At 36.9% G+C, this 23,307-nt stretch overlaps 1 pseudogene; it reads right to left on the bottom strand.

Moving 5' to 3' along the window:
* Nucleotides 1-15,749: 15,749 nt before the first annotated feature.
* Nucleotides 15,750-21,815, bottom strand: LOC128857437 (uncharacterized; annotated as a pseudogene).
* Nucleotides 21,816-23,307: the final 1,492 nt, after the last annotated feature.

Raw genomic sequence — 23,307 nt, 5'->3', positions numbered from 1 at the left:
ACAATTAGAATTAGTTCAACTAATTCCCATTAGATAATTGAAATTTTTATTCCAATGGTAAAACTAATTGCAATTAGTTGCCATTAGCAAAAAAAAATTGGTTGACCTTTACAATTAGAAATCTAATTGACTTCTGCTAATGCAATTAAATATTCAATTAGCTCGAATTAGAATCAATTATTTTGATATTTTGAAAAACAAAAAAAAAACTGAAATATTCATAATATGAATTTCGCACATATATATATTACTTATGTACATAATATGTACTACGTATATTATAGGACTATGAATAAGTTCGTGCGTTTTTTTTCGAAATTTGAAACTTTATTGACGTAAAATGGTTACAAATTTAATATTCAAAATATTGTCCATCGCTTACTACTACTTTTTCCCATCTTTCTGGCAATTCACGGATTCCCTTTGTGAAAAATTCGGTCGGTTTTGCCGCAATCCACGAATCGATCCATTTTTTGACTTCATCGTAATTACGGAAGTGCTGGTCAGCCAGGCCATGTTGCATCGATCGGAAGAGATAGTAATCGGATGGCGCAAGGTCTGGACTATACGGCGGGTGGGGTAGGACATCCCATTTGAGCGTTTCTAAGTATGTTTTGACCACTTGTGCAACATGTGGCCGAGCATTGTCATGTTGCAAAATAACTTTGTCGTGTCTATCGGCGTATTGCGGCCGTTTTTCTCGCAGTGCTCGGCTCAAACGCATCAATTGTCGTCGGTAGACATCCCCCGTAATCGTTTCATTCGGTTTCAGTAGCTCATAATACACAACACCCAGCTGGTCCCACCAGATACACAGCATAACCTTCAGGCCATGAATATTCTGCGCCGACGCCGATGTTGAAGCATGGCCAGGGTATCCATACGTTGCCCGACGTTTTGGATTGTCGTAATGGACCCACTTTTCATCGCCAGTCACAATTCGATGCAAAAAACCCTTTCTTTTGTGCCGTTGAAGCAGTTGTTCGCATGCCATAAAACGGCGTTCAACGTCTCTTGGCTTCAATTCATACGGCACCCAATGGCCTACCTTTCGGATCATTCCCATGGCTTTTAAACGTTTGGAAATGGTTGATTGATCAACTCCCAAAGTTTTTGCAACCTCTTCTTGCGTTTGAGCCGGATCTTGATCGAGCAATTCCTCCAATTCGGTATCCATGAACTTTGGCGGCGCACCCTCGCGTTCTTCGTCTTCCAAGCCAAAATCACCACTTTTAAAGCGTGCAAACCACTTCTGGCACGTTCGCTCAGATAGAGCGTGCTCACCATAAACTTCCACCAAGATACGATGACTTTCGGCTGCTTTTTTCTTCATATTAGATTTCTAATTGTAAAGGTAAACTAATTTTTTTTGCTAATGGCAACTAATTGCAATTAGTTTTACCATTGGAATAAAAATTTCAATTATCTAATGGGAATTAGTTGAACTCATTCTAATTGTTTGATGAATTAGCGAATAAAAACCAATTGCATCAATTGCTAATTCTAATTGGAATTTAACATGTTTGCAGCTTTCACACTATATTTACGTGCCATCTGGCCCACCAGACTTTGTTTTATTATAAAACGTAATAGTTTCTGGGAAACATTTTCTATTCTCCTCTTTCTGTGTATTTCTATGGGTTGGTGTCGAAATTCTGTATGTACAAAATTCTGCTTTCTAAAAGTCCGCTTTTTAAAATTCTGCTTTTTTAAAATTCTGCTTTCTAAAATTCTGCTTTCAAAATTCTGTATTAAAATATAATGTTAACAATGTTAAAGTGGTAATGAAATTATTTTGGAAAAGTGTTCTTTTTATGTATAGATTGGCTCAAAAATATGGGACATCTTTGGAATTCGCACTGCAAGTCCGAATGATTAAAAGCTTAGCTTTCGTACCTCCAAGCGAAATACCGAATTACTTTCAAAGATTACTTAATAACTGCGATGATGAAAGTGTAAAAAATTTACTAGTTTGGTTTGATAAAAATTATATTGATATAAATAATAATAATTCCAAATATTCTCCCGAGTTTTGGTCAGTGCATGACCATAATGCATCGCAAACAGAAACGTTTCCTAGAACACAAAACAATATTGAAGCGTGGCATCGCCGGCTGAAAGTTATTGTTGGAAGAAGAAACTCGCAATTTTACCATCTTGTGCTAAGTTTGCAAAAGGAACTTATTTTAGCGAAAACTCAAATATCAAGAAAAGAAAATGGAGAAAGAGTTAGAAAAAAAAGGAAAATAATTAAAAAAAAAACAAACAGCTGCGAAGAATTGTTAAGAAAAGAAATGAATTAAGTCACACTACATATTTAAAAAGAGTTGCAAAAAATATTGTAATTGGCTAAACTAAAATATTGTTATCGCTTAAACATATATGTATATTTATGGATTAAATGTTTATTTTGTTACTTCTGGTATGACGAAAATCACAAAGCTTGAAGAAAGCAGAATTTTTCGCATTAAACATGCAGAATTTTGAAAAAACAGAATTTTAGAAAGCAGAATTTTAAAAAGCAGAATTTTAAAAAAGCAGAATTTTTTTGCAATTTACAGAATTTTGTCACCCAGAATTTAGTAATAAAAAATAATGATACGCTCCCTATTTCTATGCTTGGTGCTTAGAAGAAGGACTTTTATTTTCGGTTTAATTTTATACACAGTAAGCGGGCACTCTTCTGATTTATATAAATTTGATGAAAATAACGGCATCTTGACTTTGTTTCTTTCGCTGGTTTTGGTAGTTCTCTCTCTTCTGAGTCGAAGCATTGAAAATTCCGGGCGCCGCCGAGATATATGAACACAATGATACATTCTTGTTTCGGCTGACGGTCTTCCCACCGCTATAAACGCAGCTGACCCTCATTATTAAATTTTCATATGTGTCCAAAATTATGTAAAAAATGTTCAATCGGCATAAGTAGTTTTACTTTTTAATTTATTTTACAAGTTCGCCTCTTCAGCTAACGTATTTTCTCCCCTCTACGGCGCAGCTGACTATTTTTTTTTTTTTTCTACTAAATGTCAACAATACACAAATAAAATTTCAGCAGGTATTAAATGAGTTGTTAAATTTTTTTTTCGACACGTTTCGCAGCATCCCACGCACGTAACCGCCCGCTACTGGACCAGCTGACGGTTAGTTTCGTCATCCATTGGATGGAGTCTGCCTTCAGTATTAAAATCAGTCGGCATGAAATGATGAGGTCAAAATGACGCTTGGCTCCCGAACTATAAAGTAGTTTTCCTTTCAATTTTTTTTACAAGTTCGCCTGTTCAGCTGACGTGGTTGCCCCCCTCTACCGCGCAGCTGACTATTTTTTGTTTTCTACTAAATGTCAACAATACATGAAAAAAATTTCAGCCGGTATAAAATGAGTTGGTAGAAATTTTTTTCGACACGTTTCGTACACTCCCGCAATTACACCCACCGCGGGTGCGCCAGCTGACATTCACTTTCGTTATTCATGAAAGCTAAATCACAAGTTTAGTCAAGAATTTAACGGTATAAAAACGCAGTCCAAAATCGGCCCCTGGCTCCACTCTGATATTTTGATGTGGTTTATAACAAGTCTGGCTGTTACCTACAAATCTGTACCATAGTTCAGAAATGAGTGCATGAACTTATCGGTTTGTAACCTTTCGGATCGTTCGGTTCTTTTATAAAAGCGTATAAATCTCAGAATTTGCATAAATCTATCTCTGGCAATTGTGTCTCGGAAAAAAGAAGGGGCCCATTTTTTTGACCATAGATAAGATACTTTCAAAGCTCTTACTTCGTACGCGCCCCGGGTAGGTATATATTTATAATAGTATTGCTAGAAAACTACGTAATTTGGAAACTGTATTTCTTCTTTCGTTCTTCAAAACTCGACGTGCCTCGGTTTCGGTGCAGTTTTTTACATGTTTTATAATGCGAGCGGCAATTATCAATTCAAAAGCTTTAGTTACACAATAGTCCAGTCAAAAGAAGATTTAAGTATGATTTTTTTATGTAAAGCCCATCACTGTGAACTTAAGTTTGAGTTTTCGGGGTCGGCCGCCATCTTAGAAATAAGGGTGCAACTGTTTTTTTGGGTTTATCTCGTGAATTCCGAAAGTTACGAAAATTTTGTAAGATACTTTTTTGTAATAATATTACCTGCAACTTTCATTCAAAACTTTTTATTGTAGGTATTGTAAAATAAATAATAAAAAAGTTATAAACAAAATTACGCGAAAAAATAAGCAATGAATTGTTTTAAAGCGTAATAATTTTTTTTTATTGATTTTATGGAAAATATACATCATCGCTTTTTTATAGAGCATTCTTTTGTGAACATTTTTGTCTAAAAGTTTTTTCCGCTATCTTTATTTAGTCTTATGATTTTGAGCTGCTAAGCGGACCAATACATTAGCGAAGCCTATAAGCGTATACGAATATCATATACATTGCATTTATATACTTTTCTTAGTGATGTTATTATGTATTATTGTATTGTTAATTTTGTACGCAATTATATTCATATTTTATATAAATTATTCAGACTCCTTTCCGCACCATCTAAGAGGTAGAGTCTGCAGCGCGTTTTTTTTCATGTTCAATGACTTTGATAAAGTTTCATAGCCAGTATTGCGGAAACATATGATTGTTTCTCGCGTTGATAAATTCCAAATTGAAATATCGTTACCATATTTCTGAAGCAATCATTCTTTTATGGTCCAGTTTTCTGGAATATAATCTGTTTCAATTTTTTTCATTAATTCGGATAATTTAAACTGGCATTCGTCAGCATTACTACGTAAATATGAATAAATATACTCTATTACGACGCCAATTTTATCGCCTTGATCACTGACTTTTCTTTCATCGTGCAACTTGACCCTCCACAAACGTTTGCTGCAATTCAAATGGTACTTTGCACCAATAGCAACCAAGTCTGGAATGTCTTTGATACGATTTGCGCTCCGATCTTTAAACTTTTCTGAACCTGTACCATCGTACCGCTCTCGATGTTTATTGATTGACTTAAAACCACTTGATAGCAGACGATCTATTATATCGTGCTCATTTATTATTCGTATCATTTCTGGATCTATTGATTGTCCTTCCCTTTTAAGTAAAATTCAATTTGATATACCCAATATGAGGCTCCGACAGTACGAAACCTTTAAAATTGGCTTCTCGAGAACCAACTATGGGGTGAATGCTCCGATTCCTAGGGCATGTGCAGATTTAAATATGTTTTTCAATTCTTCCGGTGCTGATTTTACATGGCCGTATGGCATCTTAGTCAATCATCTTAAATCGTTCTTTTCTTAGTAACTTCTAAACTATTGTACATTAGCTTAATATCGTCTGTAAGAATGTATCCATTTAAAGACAATTAATAAATAAATAAATAAATAGAAGTGAGATCGGTAGGTTGTGAAAGCAAATTAATAAGTGACGTTTTGAACCCGACATAATATTTCTTTTTGCGTAACCAGTAGGCCCTGCGATATCCTTGAATATATCACAGTATAAACGGACGGCCTACTCTTAGATTTCCCTGCTTTCAGTTTCACCCACTGTGCCTTTCTTTTAAAAAACATTTCTATTTAGATTCAAAACTTCGACTCAATTCGGAAATTTTGATTCGCGTTTAGTTTAACTGATTTTTTCACTTGCAGTTTCAGTAAAAATTGGCAACTTCCCCTCAAAATGAAATGCCTTTTGTTCTCTCACTTTCCCCTACTTTGCAAGTTTTTTGCAAATTATTTGCTTCATGAACAGATCTAACAAACCGTAAATGAATTTATTTTGCATTTAAATTTTTCTTTTTTATTACATTTTATGAAAGCGAAATGCAATTTTTTGAAAATTCTGAGTACCCCTAACCCCACAAAAGCAGTCAATTGAATTTTGCTATATAAAGTGCAAGTTTCACGTGGCTCACAAATTACGTTGATTTTTGGTATTTTTTTCTGCAGATGGTATTGGGTGCTTTCCTCCATAAAACGAAGACTTGAATTTTTTTTATTTGGAGGAAAATAATAACTGAATACTCGACATTTTCCCCGAAATTCTGATTAACAAGTTTGAAATTTTGATGAAAATTTGCCGAATTTGTATAAATTTTGTACAGTTCGACACTTTGTATTCCATGGCATTTGCTGTAGTATAAATTTTATTTTTTTTTTATATAATTAAAATTAAATAGAAAATAAATAAATAGTCAAAACATGTCAATACGTGCCAAGGCGAATCTATTAAAAGCTGTATCGGTATTTTAGCCGTGTCCTTGTGGCTCTCAGTTTGTTTTCTAGTTTCTCAATACTTTGCTTTGACAATCTAACGTATAAAACATTGTTGTTGGTCTAATGCCACCAGCTTCAATAAATACGCCTTGCTATATGCTGTACACTTTCTTTAGAAGCTGACATTATATGCAAACTCTGTGTTTTTTATAAGGAACTGAATTTTACTGAACCGAAGGAGATGTTGAAAAACAATAAAATCTTTTGAAATAAGCTGGAAAGATTTCTGCTGTGAGGCTTGCAGCAGGCTTTTTGCAGACATTCTAGTCCTTACACACAGAGCCAAAATCACCTAATAAAATAGAACAAAAATGATATGAATCTCTATGGATTTTCTTCAAGAAGAAGCTCTTTATATATTTGTAGAGAAAAACTTCTTAAATTCTTCGAAAAATTATCAGAGATTCTCTTTGATATATCTATAGAGGTATCATATATTACCGATAAGATGTTCTTATTAATATGTCCGTAGAGATATCACAAGTTATTAAGAAGATAATCTTATTGATATTTTCGAAGAGATATCTTTCAAATTTTAAATGGATTACCTTTTATTTAAGATACCTTAACAAAAAATAAAATTTCGGTTTATTTATTCTTATGCAAACATTATTATTACGTATTATTATAAATACAAAAAAATTATTTGTTTTGAATACTTTTTGTATGATTTTTAAGATGATTCTGAAATCTATACACATTATTAAAAATTTGATTGCATTTGACTTCTTTACGATTTTATGCCATCGCAAAAGATATAAAATTCGGAAACACACGTAATATCAGTTCCAACTGCAATGATTCTGGGTTGACATTTCTTATTTCTTTCGGCAAGTTGATTAATAATGCCCATAACTTTATGTTGAATATCATTCGGTGTTGCTACGAGAGTGACAAAATCATTTTGAGCATCGGCTATAGTAAGTTTGTCAGTTTTATTAAGGTGCTGAGGTGTTTTAAATATAATTCTTTGGAAGGGCGGTCCTTTCAAGAATGTCCAATATACCCTTATAAAAAGATTCCAATTTTGGAAACAATAAGTTGCCCTTGCCTGGGTAAAGGCTTTCAAAGTCTGTTTCGATCTAGTAAAGAAATGAATACAATTTTATAAATATAAAAAAAATACTTAGTAGCAGATACTTACGAGAGGATATATATTCTCTAGAAACACTATTATTTGAAGATATTTTTTCCAACCATTCCACAACTCGACTGTTATTTGACAAAGTTTCCCTGTCCCTGAGGAGTGGTTTGTTCTGCACAAAAAGAACGGGTCAATAGATAAAATATCTTGGCGTACATTAGGAAACAAGAAGGTTCCTCTATGTAAGTCTTTCCGAATGGACATTTTCGCCTTTGATTTTCTTCCTTATAAAGTCAATGCGAAAAATCCTAATTTAAAAATTATGAATCATAACTGATATTTTTTTCAACTAATCTAATCAACATATGAGCCCCCAATATTTCCGAATCGCCCCCACTGGCAACGTCACTATTTTCGTCTTCTCATGTTTACACATTATTTGGGTGTTTATTTATTCTGCAAATGTGTAAATAAGTCAAGTTTTGGCAAACATACCTATTATGGAAGTGCTGTGTCCATGTGTAAAAATAGCACTATCTATACTTTGGGTTATCTAAAGACTCTAGCTAACATTGATTTAAATCCTATACTTTGGGAATTCCACACGCAAATTCATTTTTCATTAAAACTAAGCAATGGCATGAGAGACTGTACCTTTGCTCCTGTTGTCATCGCGGAAAGATGTTTACAGAGAAATCAAAAGATAAAGAGTTCCATATTAAAGATGTTCAAAATAAATTCATAGTACAGTAATGCGCAATATAAGAGAAGCATTGAATAGTATATACAGTACTTTAATTTTTGACTTTAACATAGCCTTCCGGGGCTGATAGCAAAACGACACTTAGTTTGTACGTGGGCATTGAGGCTCTTCGCCGCCATCTTGATCTAACCTAGGTTAGGTTAGGTTGAAGCGGTTGTCCTGTGGGCAGTGTTGCCAGAAAAAATTTGCTGTTGGAGCTAAATTTGTCAAAAAAAGGAGCTAAAAAGAGCCAAAAATTTTTTTTTGGAGCTAATAAAAGAGCTAAAATTTTTTCAGTGACTTTTATTATATTTCACATTTATATATTCACATATTTTATTTTTTTACAAAATTTTACATTTCGAAGCCGCACAAACAGCTAGTTGTATTGAGTGACAAATGCAAGGAACGAGTTTGATATTGGCATTGAATTCCTTCAGTCGAGTAATGACTCCGTTATTAACCCCAACCATAACGCTAGCATTATCTGTTCCTACACCCACCATGTTTTCAAAACTTAAATTAAATTCCTTTAATGTATTGGAAATGGCTAACACAATGCCATCCGCCGTGCACTTTTCCAACTCCGCGAGTTTTAAAAAAGTATTAACGAAAACTTTCGATGAGTTACTGTAGTATCTGACTACAATGCCCACATATTTTTTTGTAGTTATGTCTGTTGCTTCGTCGATAATTAGACTAAATTTATTATCTTTGAGATCAGCCATTAGCAAACTTTTAAAATAGGGACTTAGCACATTTTTAAGTATAGCGCTACACTTTGATCTTCGTAGCTTCAAATTGGGTGCAGCTTTGCTATCCGAAAATATCCCGCTTTGCAAAATGGTTAGGTGGTCAATCACTCTAATTGAAGTGTGTACTCCGATGAATAACGCATTGGCCAATTCCGCTCTGTGTACTTCCATTTCTTGCTTTTTTATAAATGAAACTGTCGGCTGAGAGCCCGACATAAATGGCGAAGCTGCATTTATGTGCTTGCTTGTGGCAGCGTGACGAATAAGGCCGTGTAATTTGGATTTCAAGCTGCAGTGGCAGTACTTACATTGCAAACCTTTTCCAGTCTTGATCAACCACTTCCTGAATCTTTTGTCTTGAAGCCATGTAGATCGCGGTTTTTGCTCGTACTTCCTATAAGCATTAAAGAGGTTATTTTTATATTAAACAAAATAACAAAAATTTTACCTTATTTGCTTTGCCAAACATTCATGGTCAGAACCCTCATTGGCGGCAGTCGGCAGTCTTTTGCTTATAAATCTGCATAAGTAAAAAGTGATCTTAAAGTATTATTAATTAGAAAAATAAAAAAAAGGCTTACCTCTCCATTGCGCGTTTTTAAATGAAAATGCGCCAATAGTATTAGGTATGATACTTTTGAAACTAATCGATTATAGAACATAGAAATCGTTCATGGCTACAGGAGTTACCACACGGCAACAAAAAAAACACGTCGAATTAATTTAAGTACAAAGAGTAGTAAATTATTTTGTTTAAATATTTAAAATATTTGTAGCTAAAAAGAACTATTTCATTTTAAAAAGAGCTAAAAAAAGAGCTAGGAGCTAAATCCAAATTTTTGGAGCAATTTAAAAAAAAAAGAGCTAAATCTAGCTCCAAAATCACCAAAATGGCAACACTGCCTGTGGGACACACTCAGGCTTATAGCCCATTGTGATGCCGCGTGGGGAGCTTGTCCCTATGTCTCCTAAAACCAGTGTGTGTTTTTCAAAAATTTTTAAATATCTCTGATTTCTATAGTACTGAGGTATTCTAGCTCATTAAAAAATTGTCTACCCAGAATAGTAAACCTCCGCCTGGATAGAGCAGGGCAGTGGCATAGTAGGTGCGAGATTGTCTCTTCCTCGTCCTCATCTTGACAACTTCTACAGAAGTCATGTGTTTGCACACCCATCCTTTGGGCGTGTTTGCATATTAGGCAGTGCCCCGTTATGATTGAGATCAATGTGCTAAGACTGTGTTTATTTTGGCTTAGCAGAGATTCTGTGCGTTTAGCATTTAGAGTTGGCCAAAGTTGACGGGCGATTTTGCAGGTTGCTTCATTTCGCCATCTTTCGTTTGCTTTCTTTACAATTTCTTCAAGGATGTGTAGCTTACATGTTTGTAAGGGTATCCCTATGTCATTATCTATGTGCTCGTCAGACAGTTTAGTGCCGAGTCTTGCTAGTTCATCGGCTCTACAGTTACCCTCAATGTCGCGATGGCCAGGAACCCATGTTACCTTTAAGTGAAATGACTCAGCCATCTCGTTAAGAGATGTGCGGCATTTCATGGCTACCTTGGAGGTTGTCGACTGTTTTGTGAGGGATTTTATCGCCGCTTGGCTATCAGTGAAAATGTAGACATCATTTCCGGATATCGCATCACACTGTATCAGTGTCGCGGCTTTTATTATTGCCATCAGTTCAGCCTGAAAGACACTACAGTAGTCGGGGAGCCGAAAACTGAAGGAGATCCCCAGATGTTCAGAATATACACCTCCGCCTACCCTGCCCTCGAGCTTTGAGCCATCTGTGTAAACATGGATGGACTCGCCCAGTCTCACGTCGTCCCGTTCCCACTCTTCCCTTCAGGGTAGGAGGGTCGTAAACGATGTAATGGCAAGTATAGGCGGGAGTGCATAGTCCACCAGTTCGGGAAGCCTCAGAGTGCCAGCCAGGATTTTACCGTGGCCATAATCCGGGTATGCTTGAATTTTTCAATAGTTGCCTTTTTGATCTGTACTGACAATTCGAGTTCTTTTGAAAGATAATACTTTTCAATCTTAGTATTCCGTTCGATCTAAAAGTTTTAGATAGGATTTAAATCAGAAAATTGATGCACAAAGGCATCTAGCTGATGTAAAAGTAACAGATACTTAGCTTAGAGGTCTTAGTGAGACGTAAAAGTGAGACTAGAAAACTTAATTAATTAAGACTATGTTAAAAATATAGTAACTATGTTAGAGGGGAAAGCATCAAATCAATTTTTTCGATCCTTATTTAACTAGAAATTCTGATATTTTTGATATTCTCGTATTTTTTGAGGAAGTAGTTCTTAACAGTATAGAAGGTATTTGGTTCTGGGAGATACTTTTTTGATTTGTTCAAAATGTGGGCGGACCGTTAAAGATGATGAGTCACAGTGTTGGCAGCATGGAGGACTGGAACCAATTTTTTTTTTTTCGGCTGTGAGGTTGGGTTAAAAATGCCTTCGCACCATGTAGTAACCGCCACTACTACGTGTGTGGTGATTCCACTAAAAATATCCCTCCTCTTCTTTTGGATTTTTTCCTCCACCTCGGGACTGCTTCCGCATTGCTTCGAGGGAGAGCGCCAAGACGGCGTCCTAAGAAGGACACTTACTTACTCACCCTGCGTCTAGCGTCGCCTGTTTTGAGAAACCTATGCTCAATGCTCTTCAGCATAACTTTCCATTTTGCGCTTCTTTTTTCGGATAATATCCTCTACGAAATTTGCGAAGGCATTTCATTTTTCTTCGTCTATTATCATTTACTCGATTATTTCTTCGCATTTAAAAAAGGTGTGCTCCGCATTATCATACTCAGTATCTCCATATTTGCAGTTCGGTAGGCTCACTTTTCCCATTCGCCCCAAATACTTGCAAAAGCACCCATTTCAGGACGAAAACTGTGTGAGGTAATAGTTAACCTCACCGTGCTTTCTTTCTACCCACTTTTTTCGATCGGGTATTAGTCTCGCTGCCATGAAAAGCTCCTCATAAAAATATCTGCCGTTCGGAGTCGGCTTGAAACTGTAGGTCCCTCCATTTGTGGAACAACATCAAGACGCACACCAAAAATAGGAGGAGGAGCTCGGCCAAACACACAAAAAGGGTGTACGCGCCAATTATATATATGTACAATATATATATATATATCTTCGATTAAAATAAATTTTTTTCACAAAATGGTTGATTTTTGACCGAAATTAGGGCTTAAATAGTTAATAAAAAAAATATTTATCAGTGAGAAAAAATCTTGAAATTGAATGCTAATTCGGATATCAACTATAAGGAGGTGTGCATAGTAACGATTCAAATTATAGGCATAAATAATCATTTGTGTTTTTATATCATAGATGCCCACAGAGTTGGAGGACGTCAAACAGACCTGTAACGATACCGCACAGTGCACAGCAGAGGATAAAATCCAAATGGATTAAGTAAATTTAAATTAAATTAAATAATTTGTTTTTCGAATCAATTTTGCAAATATTAAGAATTTATGTTCTAAATATAAATTATAAAAATCACGTTTTTCTTATATTTAAAATTAAAATAAAACACTCTCCATCACCATCGATCCGGAAATAATTCTTTTTATAAACGTCCATGAATTGAGCAATGAAGGCTTCTAAATGGAATACCTATATGTTAAGCGCACTTTTGCAACCGATGCTCATACAACTAACACTTATAAACGACCAATAGCTATCGCCAAAGTAGCATTCCCATGATGGTTTTGATGAATTTTAAACTATTGCAACAGAGATCTCAAAGAGTGAGAAAATATTTTTTAATACATATTTAATAAAGTATAATTATATAAAATGAATTCACAAGCAATTTTAGAAATAGGCCATAGCGATCATTTGTATGTATTTTATATAAATTTTCCATAAGAAAACATGAAGCAAACATTTTTTATGCAATGTGGTATGCGCATCTCAACAGTATTTACTTGCAGTCATCATAGTGGTTAGTAGCATAGTCGCATTTCTGATAGCCATCAATATCCTATGAGAAGAGAGAATTACACAAGTAAAAATTGCAAATTAAAAATGTGATACAAATACAATTGAGCTCCTTATTACAGACATTACTTTCTGTAAGCAGTCGCATGGTCTAAAAATTAACAAGATATAGGCAAAGGTTATGCGCTGCTAGTTTTCCACCAACTCAACAACAACTTAACATCAATTTTTCTTGGACGGCAGCCCACTAAATGAGTTGCCCATGTTTAAATACTTAGGCTTCGTCCATACGGTTATTTCGGTATGGTTAAAATGGAGATCTCTAATCGCGGTGATATGTGACAAAAGAATGTCACTTGACCTGAAAGGCAAAATATATAAAACCGCCGTGCGTCCCACTTTGTTATATGAAGCCGAATCTTCTTCTTAATTGGCGGGATAACCGTTTACGCGACTTTGACCGAGTCTAACAAAGCGCACCAGTCGTTTCTTTCTGGTCCTAACCGGTGCCAGTTGGACATACTAGGTGAAGCTAAGCCCTTCTTCAACTCATCTTTCCAACATAGAGGAGACCTTCCTCGTGCTCGGCTACCACCAGCTAGTACCACATCGGATACTTTCAGAGCCGGAGCGTTTGTATCCATTCGGGCGACAAGACCCACCCAACGAAGCCGCTGGATCTTTATTCGCTGCGCTATGTCGTCGTAAAGCTCATACAGCTCATCGTTTCATCGCCTGCGATATTCGCCGTCACCAACGTGCAAGAGGACCTCAAATCTTTCGCAGAATCTTTCCCTCGAACACTCCTCATCGGATATTATCATAGTGCAAGCTTCTGCGCCATACGTTAAGACGGACATGGTGAGAGTCTTGTAGAGTGTTAGTTTTGTTCGTCGAGAGAGGACTTTACTGCTCAGTGGTCTACTTAGTCCAAAGCGGCACTTCTTTGCAAGAGAGATTCTCCGTTGGATTTCAAGGCTGACATTGTTGTCGGTGTTAATGCTGGTTCCTACATAAACGAAATCTCTTCGAGATTGTAGTTATAATTGTCGGTAGTGACGTAGGTGCCGGATGTACTTCGTTTTGTTCTTGTTCAGCAGCAGACCAATTCGCTTTGCTTCTTTATCCAGTTTGGAAAAGGCAGAACTAACAGCACGGTTGTTAAGGCCGATGATGTCAATATCATTGGCATATGCCAACAATTGTACGCTCTTATAAAAAATTGTGCCTGAGCGATTGAGTTCTGCGACTCGTACAATATTTTCCAGCATCAGGTTAAAGAAATCGCGACAGAGTTACGTCTGGGAGAAGTCCTTCGCAATTCTAACCGCCTCGGTGTTGAGCAACGCCATTTTGCATAGCCGTGATACCCTCAACTTCAAGAAGGATTTACGGTACGTTTTCTACCGAGCGCCCAATGGAGGAGAGGGAAAATTATTGGTAGATTCGATGTCGAAATCTACATTGACGGTTCTAAGATGATGGTTCTACGGTTCTATGCTGTGCGAGCTGGCCTCGAAATCGCTTAACTTATCCAAATCAATTCGACTTTCTGACTATACCAGCGAGTTCCAGGCAGAACTATTAGCAATTGGGGAAGCTTGCAAATCACGGAAACACTACGAAGAAATTAATGTAAGAGTAGCTATCTTTTCAGACTGTCAAGCAGCTAACAAGGCCTTAGACTGCAACTCCATTTCATCCAACTTCGTTCCACAATGTTGAGAGGAACTAGAACTGCTTGGTCATTGGCTTCAAATTACTCTGCTATTGGTTCCCGGATACAGGAATATAGAGGATAATGAGAAAGCAGATGAGCTAGCAGGAAAAGGCTCGACACTAGACATAGCAGATGCGGTGGCAGTTGTTACTCCATTCAATAAAAAAAAATAAAACATCAATTACGTTACACTACTATGCTTTCGCCGAAGCACTGTAGCATTTGGAAGCACTTAGCATGCACTACATCAAGAAAAGCATGGCCGTCGTACAACATCCAGAGGACGAACTACCTGTTAGGATGCTTTCGCCCAAACATTTCACGCATTACTGCAACCCTTACAGGTCACCGCAAGGTAGGGGATCATGCAGCCAGACTCAACCTTCCTTTCAATCCCATCTTCAGAAGCTCTCAGACGGAGGGCGTGCAATAAAGTCTTTGCCACTGTTTATGTCCAGGTTTAGCCAGAGCACGACTTCGCTCTTTACCTTTCCTACCGCACAATCCTGTTATATCTGGATCTCACGAAATGGATCGGACTTAAAAAAAAGTAATAAAACGGCGCTAGTCGTTAATTAAGATTATTTAAGTAGAAATACGCAACCATTCTGGTTTAGCCTTAGAATGTTAGCTAGAATTTAAGTAATTTGTTCACGAAAGTTTACTAGCATAGCGGGCTCACCTTCACTATGATTCACTGTACATCAGCCAATAAAAAATTCACAAGATATAAAAATGTTCATTAACCATTAAGACCAACTCTTTTTTTCTTGGATAACCAGCTAATTTGTTTGAAACATTCAGAAGAACAGCGCCGCCGCGGTAAAATCTGCTAAATCAACTTTTCGGACTAAATAAGTAACACTTTTTTAATTATAATGGAAAACTTAAGCTAAAAAAATATTATTTTTTCTTTGGTGAATAAATAGAGGAGGTGTTAAAAAATGTTATTTGTATTGGAATTTACTGAAGGTAGTGCGTAGTTATTACTAAATGACGCTTTTTAGCTCTAATGTAAAATTTTACCAAAAGAAGTTAGCAGCTTTTATCAAGGCAGCGACTAGTTGTATTATATTCTATTTTTTTCATTAAGCAACGATATTATTTTCAATTTGTTTAGATTAACTTTTGTCTATCTTAAAACATGTTTGATGCTTATAGAATATGTTAGAGGCCAACTTGCCCCATGCTATGGAGTATTTTCCAGATCCATTTTGGCTTTTGGCGCATTATCTGCTCTCGGTATAAAAAATCCCAAAACGCCGGCTATGATGAGCGCTACTGATGGGCTGAAAAGTGCTATTTCGCAATGAGTTTTGATTAATGCACCCAAAATGTTGAATTCCGAGGCGCTGCCTATGCGGCCCAGCATGAGTGAAATGCAAACGGCCATACCTCTGAAAGATATTTAAATATATTTTTATTTATTTATTTGCTTAAATTAAATTCAAGTTAAGTTTTGGAAATACTTGCATGCTCATGCATGACTTATTTATGCATGTAACGGTTTTCTTATAGACATTTAGAACTTTCGATAGGGGTAGCTTTAAACCCAGCTGTCGAAGTAAAAACCTGTGTATATTTTTGTTCAATTTATTCTAAAAAATTGTCAATGCAAAGACTAGCAAGCGAAGAGTTTTACAAATCGAGAGTACCGGAAATATTATACTTGGATTTACTTACTCTTGCAATAAATTCTGTGGCAAATTTTACAGTGCATGCGACGAGCACAAAGTCGCAGAAAAAAGTTGCGTTATTTTTGCTTTTGTTCGTATGTAGTGTCTACTCGTGGCAAATCTCGCTTGTTAACAATGGAGTGCGATCCTTCTGGCAGAAAAATGTAAAACACAGATAACGCTCCAAGCAGTAAGAAGGTGTTGTTCCTCAGTTTAGGACTGTTAGGGGCAGGCTGATCATTTACCCTGTCAGAAATCAAATAGATTAACGTAACCAACGCAAGACAAATGCCTTGTCGAGGCCCTATGCTCCCAAGAGGAGTGAACAAGGAACAACAAAAAAAAAATTCAATGGAGCGGGGAGCTTAGAAAAATCGCATTGCAATGATTGCATTACAAAAGTGCGTAAAAGTACAAATGAGATTTACGAATTGCTGAAAAAACTTAAGGCTTCGAGAATGTTTGTTTCCCCGCACTAACAATCATTTTTTCAAACCTATAAAGTGACAGACTGTAAAAGAAGTGGTCGTCCTCCGTCGTGCGAACCAATGCAGCCTCAAAAACCGTTCAAGAAAGAATTCGCAGAAATCCCCCTAGAAAGTGGAAAATCATGGCCAGGGAAATGAATCTATCGACCAGATCCATGTCAAGACTAATTAGAGATGATCTCCACATGAACGCCCTCCGTCGCTCAAATGGGCATCTTTTGACAACGCGCTTGAAGAAAATTAGACTCGACAGATGCAAGCAGCTCCTTCGGTGACACGCGGTCAACGGCCATAAAAATATTCTTTTCACAGATGAGAAAATTTTCACTGTTGAAGAAGTTTTTAATAAGCAAAAAGATAAAATCTATGCTAAAATTTCTAAAGGCGCTAAAGATATTGTTCCAAGGATTAATCGTGGTCACCATATAGCCTCCGTACTGGTTTGTTGGAGAGTGTCTTGTACAGGCGTTACATCTCTTCATTTCTGCGTGGTGAAACAGTTGAGCAGTACTCTCTTTAATTGGGAGCATTGGATGTTCCAGCAAAAACCATCCAGCAGTGGCTAAAAAACAATATTACAGGGTTCACAGCCGCAAAAGATTGGCCGTCTGGAAGTCCAGATATGAATTCATTGGAACGCGGTTTGTGGTCAGAATCAGAAAACATGGGCTGTCGAAAACTTCACCGAAATTTGGACAGTCTCAAACAATCTTTGGTTCGAGCAGTGACGCCAACATCCATGGAAACCGTGCATGCTGCAATAGCTGAATGATCTAATCGTTTGAAGGTGAATATTACGAATGAAAATTATAATTTTTTTTAATATCTTTTGATTATTATGATTAAAGAAAACTAACTTCATTAGAAAAGTATTAAAACATCATATCTATAACGAATTGAACTTGTAACAGAACTTATGGCGATACTAAGTACATTGCGATCGACTTGAGCGTAATCGCGGAAACCAACAGAAGGTGGGCTTCAACTACTAACTGCAATGCCTCCAAAACGATCTGTCCAAAACTGAATCTTAAAAGTATAAAATGTCTGCTCATATTCAACAAATCAACTAAATGCCATTTTTTGATATTTGGCAAGTAGAAACTACGCCGTTAATAAAAATAGAACGAAACTCGCTTAAACAACCCATTGAAACTATTAAAATTCACAATAAAAATGGTGAAAATTTGGCAGAGACGGTTCGTAAAACTTGAACATTTTTGGGTCATCGTGAAGCATCTTGTCGGACCGCAATAGAGAAACTGGTGAAAAAATTCGAGCTGTTGGGACAAGTCAGTCATGCGAAGTATAAAACCCGTGAACATCGCTCAAGAACAGCCGAAAATATTGCTGTTGTAGTCGAAATGTTGAAGAAAACCCAGGTTTGTTCATTCCTCGCTAATCTTTGGAATAAGGCATTCCACAAACGTCATTACACCGAATTTTGCATAAAGATTTGGGTCTTAAGGCTTATAAAGTCCAGTTAACTCAATAACTCAAGCCGGCCGAGCATCAACAACGTCGTGTCTTTGCTGATTGGGTCGTTGAAATGCATGGAAATGATCCGGAATTCCATCGAAAAATCATCTTCTGTGATGAGGCCCATTTCCACCTCGGTGGCTTCGTCAACAATCAAAATTGTCGGATCTGGGGCTCAGAAAATCCAAGAGCTATTGTTGAAAACCCCCCTATCCTCAACGTGTGACTGTTTGGTGCTGTTTATGGTCCTTCGGAGTCTTTGGGCTTTACTTTTTCGAAAATGAAGCTGGAGCAACGGTTACGGTGAATAGATTGCGCTATCGAGAGATGATTAACGATTTTTTAAGGCCGGAATTGGATTTATTTTATTTTATTTTCAACAAGACGGCGCTACGTGCCACACAAGCAACGAAACCATTGTTCTTTTATCAAAAGAACACCTCTTATTGGAAAACCCTTTATCAGCGTCTTCACAAGTGTTATAACGGTGCGCTAGTAGCACCCTAGTCAGTGTAATGAATGGATGTACCTCGCAATGGCTTTCCCAGGAGTTGTAGAGTTGAAGAAGAAATTGAGTAGGTACAAATTCTCGTCGGAGAATGTCCTGCACTTCGAAGAGGACGTGCCAAATATCTTGGCGATTTTTTTTTTAAAGACTTGGGAAATTAGCATAATATCTGCCTTTTTAAAAAGATCAAAGTAATTTAAGCAACTTAGTTAGGGGATGGAAATCAAATGCAGGTATTACAAAGGCTCTTAAGGCGACCGAGTGTCTTGTCTCAGACAAGCAACCTGGCTCACCTAACCTAACACCCACGTCAGAAGGTGGCGACATCCGCGATCCGTTATTATGATCTCTATGAACCTGGCATAATCAGCTGTTTTGCTGACGAAATAATTGAATTTTCGTATTCCTTTTATTTTTGTACCCTTTTTAATTTTTTTTGTTATTCACTAGCGAATTTTCTCTACCACTTCCCGCTTTGTTGTTTACTCAATTGTTAGGCCATAGTCAGAAGTACTCTCACGTAGATCGCTACCTTGTAATCTATCATTATTGATCAACACCAACTTAACTGAGGTCAGGGGCAACATGTTCCGTTCGAATGTCTCAATCTTCCGGCGAGTTACCGCGCTGTGCGCTGTAGTAAAGTTCCATATGTCGCAAACAAAATCCGCTAAATGCACATAACACCTCATTCACTTACCTTAAATTCGTTGGAAATATGTCTACCAGAATAGCATTAACCACAATAATGCCCACGCCACAGCACAGATCAATGACAAAGAGGTAAATAGCCAACAATGGCGTCTTTATACAGAAAGCTAGAATGTCACAAATTCCGCATACAACAAGGAATACGACTGTAATTAAATAAAGTGTCAAAACTACATACAGAACTGGTTTGAATATAACTACTTACAAAGGATGGGTTTGCGTCCAAATTTGCTGATTGCATACGTAGCGGTCAATAGAAGTAGCACATATAGAATTTCCAGCATTATAGTGTGTTGATATATTAGGTGGAAATTTCCAGATGAGTTACGCAGCGCTCATTCTGTCGATGTATTCGGGAAAAATATAAGCACACACATGTAACTACTGTCATTTCCTTCAAACTTCAATATTTTTACTCACATCATCTGTGGCGGCTGTAAGGTTTTCCGCTTGCGAAAATTTAATAATGTCACAAATGCTCCTGGGTTCCGAAAACTTGTCTGTATATTGCATGGTGATGTTGAGGATGTATGGGAACCACATGTACACTCCATGGGCACTAAAGAATATGATGAACAAAATGAGACTAGATAAAAACGTTTTCCGGATGTGTTGTCGCATAAAAAGAGGTGCTGTTTGTTGCCACATCGATTTCATTACGGATGTTAGCAGATTTTTGCCTTTGCCGGATCCATTTACTTTAGAAATTGGTGTATCGCCATCTGGCAACAAAGTAATGTCCTACAATTTCAAAAATATATGACAAATAAAAGAGAAAATTAGTAGATTATTTCATAAAAAGTTATGATGGAAGAATTTATGGGATCCTCGGCAGGCAATGGCAAACCTCCGAGTGTATTTCAAGCTCCATGAAACAGCTCCTCATAAAAAATATCAGCCGTTCGGAGTCGGCTTGCCACATGCCACAAATAGGAGGAGGATCTCGGCCAAACACCCAAAACTGGTGTACGCGCCAACAAGTGGTTTCACTTTGAAAAGGTTAGGTTAGGTTATACTGGCTGGCCGAAACAACGCAGAGACCATAACGATACCACCTCAGTGACCTATCCTAGCGAAAATAAGCATCACTCAAGATAGGCGTACTGTTCGCGAATTTTAGGAGTCGCTCAGTTCAGGGATACATTTTAGTCTTCTTCTTCTGAGAGCACCCAGGTAGCATAGTCTAGTTTTCGAGAGGCCTAGAGCCCATATAGATTGAACTATTCACTATACGAGTATTGTTTGTCTCAGACGGCGTCCAAAAGCCTAGCCAGCCGTGAAGGCTCACAATCTGTACCTTGAGTTATTACAAATTAAGGAAATATTTAATATTTTGAGTAATGTTAAGTGAAACCTCTTGTTGAAACACCCTGTATGCTTAACAACAAATATTGCCAATAATTTTGAATTTTACCTCGAATGCTTTTTGAAGTCCTTTGTTTTTGATATTTGTACGGTGCATACGCTGGAGCACCTCAAGAGCTTCATCAGGTTTTCCGGAAGAGAGTAAATATTTCGGACTCTCTGGCAAGAAAAACAATGCCACACCACATAGAAAACCAGGCAAACCACAGGCGAGGAAGTAGGAACGCCAAGGCTTATAAGTAATATCGATGTAGGGCACATAGAATTCATAATCTTGATTGATGAAGAACCAAGCGATAATGGGGAGGAATACAGATGCACACCCACTCATTAAAGCACCACTCAGTATTGCACGGTTGCGATATTTTTAGCAGTGGAACTCACCAAGGTAGGCAAAAATTGTCGCCGAGCTAGCAGAAACTCTGGAAGAAAAGAAAGGCTGTTAGTTCAAGTTGAATGTTTGTGATATTAAGTAACGAGTGTTTTTTATTTATTTGAGATGTAGAGAACATTCGATAAGTGTCAACTCCAAGTAAACGATTTTTGTTCACTAATTCGTTACTACGTGTGAGGAAATGTTGTTGTTGTAGCAGGTTACTAAACCCTGTGCAGGTTACTAAAGTGCAACGTAGTTAGCGGTCGTCTTCATCTAGCTCATCTAAACATAACTTCCGATTCCGTTGGGACTATCATGCAAGGATCGTGTCATGTACTTCGTGTTTTTTTTTTTTCATTCATATTGAGGCCCGCTGGTCTTGTAGCTTGCACTAAGCGCATGAAAACGTTCTGAAGAGCCTCCTTATTTCTCGCAAGAATCACAATGTCGTCAGCGTATGCGCATATTTGTGTCGATTTATATAATATTGTGCCACCTTGAGCTATTTCGTTTATTGCTGAATGCAGTGTTAAATTAAATAAAAGCGTTGATAGTGAGTCACCTCGTCTCACGCCGGATTTCTTTTCGAATTCGTTAGATATAGTATTTCGCCATTCATGGTTACTTTAGCGTTTGAGTGTATAAGAGTCATATTGATCAAATGCTTGTATTTTTGTGGTGTACCCAGTACTTTTAGGTGATGATCGACATATTTTCTGTTGAGTTGCTTAAAGTCTATAAAGAGACAGTGTAGATTAATGCTGAACTCATAACATTTTTCGAATATCTGCGACATGGTAAAGTATTGATCAGTTGTCGAGCGTGCGCTTCTAATGATCCCGGCGATCTCTTCAGCATACACATTTTGTTTCTCATACAGTGTTTGATAGAATTTTGTAGCTCACGTTGAGAAGAGCGATCCCTCTATAATTTACACAATTTAATTTGTCCTCTTTTTTGTAAATTGGGACTATTAGGCTTGTATACCATTCTTCAGGCATGTTTCCTGTTCTCCAGATTTGAAGTATGTATTAGCTCATGTATCTGTCTTAACAACTCTTCTCCGCCATATTTTATGAGCTCTGCATTTATACAGTCTTCACCACTTGACTTGTAGTTTCTCAGCTTCTCTATTGCTCTTTTCGTATCATTAAGATCGGGGTCTTCCAGCCTATTTTCTTCTGTGTATAGAGTACTATTGGGCGCGTCATCTTCATTACTATTTTAGAGCCCATTAAAATGTTTCTTCCAGAGATTTAGCACATAATTTTTATCGCTCACTAAATCACCACTTTTGTTCTTGCAAGCCATCAATCTCGACTGGAATTGGTTCGTGTGTTTTTCATCCTGCGGTACACAGATCTTATTGGTTTGTTGAGGAAGTCTTGCTGCATGATTTCTAGTTCCCTTTCCATATAATATTTTTTCTTCCTTTTTATAATTTTTTGGATTCTTTTCTTCTTTCTTTATAATAAATTTTTGTAGGTTTCTTCGAGTACTGTTTTCGAGGCAGCCTTTTCTTGCTTCTTTTTTTTTTTGCTTTATTGAGTACCCATAATATTAATCAGTTAACTGCATTCGACGTGTATGCAATGCTATCTTCATAATCCGCACACTGCTACCAACGGAAAAATTTACAATTTTTTTCTTTATAATTCGATCATTAAATTGAATATATTTTGTATTTTCCGTTTGTTAGTATATGTTTGCTTAATTATGGTATTTTATCAGCAATTTTTCGTATGCATTTAGTTTTTGTTCATTTCCCTTCAAAGTAGCTTTTTATTACATATTTGCTAGTTGTCGCAACGGGGGAACGCTAAATAATAATTTACTATTTGTTCAGTAAGCAGTTTTCTCGTTCCCTCTTGACAAATCCGCTCCCTTATCAAGACATTGGGTTGATAGTTCCAGAAAATTTTTGAGTAAAAGTGGAGGAAAAGTAAAATTTATAGAGAACACATTTCATTTTCAAAATGGTCTGCTTACGAGCAACAACTCGCTAAAGAGTTCTCATCGGTATGTTCAGGATTATGGTAGTATGTCATGGAATATATACCGCTTAAGTTAGGGCATGATAGCGTAATTGAGGCAATCCGAGATTGATAAATGGAGAATTTAAAAAGCTTTATTTCTTATGATGT

The sequence above is a fragment of the Anastrepha ludens genome, chromosome 3, assembly GCF_028408465.1.
Source record: "Anastrepha ludens isolate Willacy chromosome 3, idAnaLude1.1, whole genome shotgun sequence".
In the NCBI taxonomy this organism is placed as follows: Eukaryota; Metazoa; Arthropoda; class Insecta; order Diptera; family Tephritidae; genus Anastrepha; species Anastrepha ludens.
Note: the sequence above shows the minus strand (reverse complement) of the source record. Positions and strands in the feature narration are given on the sequence as shown.